Source organism: Choloepus didactylus, chromosome 11 (assembly GCF_015220235.1).
Source record: "Choloepus didactylus isolate mChoDid1 chromosome 11, mChoDid1.pri, whole genome shotgun sequence".
Taxonomy (NCBI): Eukaryota; Metazoa; Chordata; class Mammalia; order Pilosa; family Megalonychidae; genus Choloepus; species Choloepus didactylus.
Window position 1 is genome coordinate 90798214 of NC_051317.1, and position 3426 is coordinate 90801639.

The 3426-nt window shown below is 37.9% G+C and overlaps 1 pseudogene; it reads right to left on the bottom strand.

Annotated features, from left to right (window-relative positions):
• Positions 1-629: 629 nt before the first annotated feature.
• On the bottom strand, positions 630-2104 carry LOC119506263 (annotated as a pseudogene).
• Positions 2105-3426: the final 1322 nt, after the last annotated feature.

Genomic DNA, 3426 nt, shown 5'->3' on the forward strand with positions numbered 1-3426 from the left:
ACAGTTTAGAACATGATTTTCAAGGCAACTAAGAAATCAGGACACAGGTGTTTCACCTTTCTAGAATTAACAATTCTTTTAAAAGCTCTGGCCTAACCATAAAGAATTGTTTTGTTGTTGTTATTATTGTTACTTTTTCTGAAAAAGAAACAAATAGGAAAAAAAAAAAACTTTCCATTCCCAAATTCATACACACAACACGCTAAGTGAGGTACAAGCTAGTTTTAGATTATGTGGTGAAATAGAATTGTTGGCACCCTCTGAGGCAGGTGCTACACTAGATGGCCCAACCATGACCCAGTAAAACAAATCCACATTTTTATGCCTCAAACAATTAGAAAGCATTTCATTATTTTAACTGCATGCTTAATTAACTCCTCAGGTAACAGACCTCTAGGATTCGGTACCTTAATGCTGTATCTGAAGTTTTACTGGCAATGGAATGCAAAGTACAAAATTGCAATGAAAGTAATCATTAAAAAATCAAACCAATTTGATACCAAATGCCTGAAGGCAGAATTTTTATTTGTAGAAGATAGAGTGATGCACCCACTCAAGATCAATCAGAAGACAGACCAGAACAGAGAATGAAAATATTAAAGAAAAGAAGAAAAAGAAAAAGGAGGAGAAGGAAAAAGGAAAATGGAGGAGACCCAGGCAGCAAAGAAATTACTGGATAGACTGTAAAATAATAAAGAAATGAGGCATGTGCATGGCTCTCTTCCTTCTGTCCTCTGTGTTCCTAATTTACAGTGTAAGTGGCATGCAGACCATACTAGAAGGCAAGAATGAACCTTCTGATGGATAGAGAGGAAGGAGTTGGGGCTGAGATACTTTGTTTTTTTGTTTTTGCTTTTAGTTCATACCTGAAAGCCTTGAATCCTTGCTAAATATCCCAGCTGTTTTGAAGGCTATACTGGAGAACAAGGGGGAGGAGAACTTCCTTTTAAACCTATGGCTTCAGAGGTAGGGGATGTTGCATTCATAAGGAGTTCCCTGGCAATTGCAGCTGAACTATTCAAGGTGAGAGATATACTGAAGAAAGAGCTTGAAGGTCAGTTCATATCTTTGGGTGACAAACAGCCTAGAGTAGTGCCAGAGATTACTTTGTGGTGGCTGGCTTCCATTTCCTGATAAACAGCAGGAGACAAATGAAGAATTCCTTTGGGAGTATTATTTGTTGGTTCAGGAAACCCAGCCTTTGGACCACTCCATCCTTTGTTTTCCCCTGTCTTGTTAAATTGCTCTTGAAGGTTAGTGGATGTCTTAGAACCAAGCTGTAACAGCATTGCTTCTGTGGCATTTTTTTTTTTTTTTTTTTTTTTTTGGCTATCTTTTTATTAGGTCCCGTTCCAGTAGCAACTTCATTGCCTACTGCGATCTGCATCACAAATTCTCGACATTGAGGCATTCCTCTTTCTGAAAGCAAAATTTAATATGGCTCCTTTTCTTTTTGCCCTGTTGAATTTGAGCCATGTGGCTAATGGGGTTAATTCCTTGACCATATTCTGGACCAGCCTTTACTATTGTTTTAGGGCATATTTAAAAAAACAGTTTTGGCTTTTCAACCACAGAGAAGGTGGAAGTTTTTTAAGCTCCTGTAAAACAGTGGTTGCAGCATGCTTCTTGGAGAACTTTTTGCTATTTCCTTCTCTTTCTGCAGAGAACTCCTGCACTGACACCCGAGTAACAAAACTTTTCATAGGCAGTGGTCCACTTTCTTTAATAACCTCAAAACTGATGGGCATATTTCTCTTCAAAACAATTTCAAACACTAAGGTGATCTCAGATTTATCTGCATCTTTGTCATCATCCATTTCTTTTCCTGATTCTCCATTCTGAGGTGATTATTCCGGATTAGGTTCATTCTGCAGCGCTTGAAGGGCTTTCATTGCAGCATTGTGTCTAGCAGCTTGTCAGGTATTTCCTTCTCCAAAAAATTCATTATTTCGGCTGGACATAAAAAGATCTCAGGCATTGAGCAATGATACTCTTGATTGTACAGGCCCCGAAAGTTATAATTAGCTCTATAATTGGGGAATGGCATTGGGTCTAATGGCTTGTAGATGGCAGGCTCTCCCCTTTTCATAGCAAGCCCATTCAATTCCATGTTGGAGTTATACTGTTTGGGTTATTATTAACCTTACTTTTGGGTGGTTTCTGAACTGGTTTGGGAAGTGTAGATTCAGACAAAGCATTATTAGTAGTAGCTTGTTGGGCCTTATTTATACTGCTCCCTTCTGATTCCCTTGGTTGGTCACCAAGACTCAGCTGTACTGAGAATATCTGATTTATTTGAAGCCTGTTAAGACAATATTGACCAAATTGTTGTATTCATCATGGTTCCAAAAACTTTCCCATTTTGGCAAATTATGTCTTCACCACTTGTCCATTATACAGAAATAGCTGTCACCACCCCCTATCCCTCTGGGCACGCTCTGGCCCCACCAGTCCTTGTCCAGCTCCCCCTGCCCAATCTCCACAGATTCTCCAGGGCCTCCCTCCATCTCCTCCCTCCTCCGCAGAGACCTTCCTCCTCACTCCCCCACACCTCTGCCTCACTCACTCTCCTTTCCTGCACAATTTTTTGAAGATATAAACAAGATTATTGTAAAATTTTATGTGGAAATGCAAGGAATTAAAATAGATGAAATGTCTCTGAAACAGAAGAATAAAGGGGCAGGTATTGATCTACATGAAATCAAAACATTAATATAGCTATAGTAATCATGGCTGTGTGGTATTGGTGGAAAGAGAAGAATATAGCTTAATGGAACAGAGTAGAGAACCCCAAAATAGATTTACACAAATATACCCAAGTCATTTTTGATAAAGATGCAAAAGCAATTCAGTGGAGGACCTTTCAATAAATGGTGCTGGAACAACCGGATATCCATAGACCAAAAAATACATCAACCTTGATATACGTTTCATGCCTTATAGAAAATTAACTTTAAATGGATCACAGATTTCAATGTAAAGCTACAGAACTTTTAGAAAATCTTTATCCAATAAAGGACTAGTATAAAGAATATATAAAGGACTCAAAATCTTAACAGTAAAGATGCCAATAATACTATGAGAACCTGGGCAGAAGACATTAAGACATTTCACTAAAGAGAATTTACAGATGGCAAATAAGCAATGAAAAATATTCAACATCATTAGCCATTAGAGAAATGTATCTTAAAAACTATGAGATATCACTATATACATATACGAATGGCTAAATTTTAAAAAGTGACAGCAAATGTTGGTGAGGATGTTGAGAAAGTAGTTCATTCATACATTCTTGGTGGGGATATAAAATGGTATATAGCTACTTTGGAAAACAATTTGGCAGCTTAGCAAAAATGTAAACATGGAACTACATATGACCTAGCATCTGTACTTCTGGTCATTAATCCCACCGAAATGAAAAGTTCT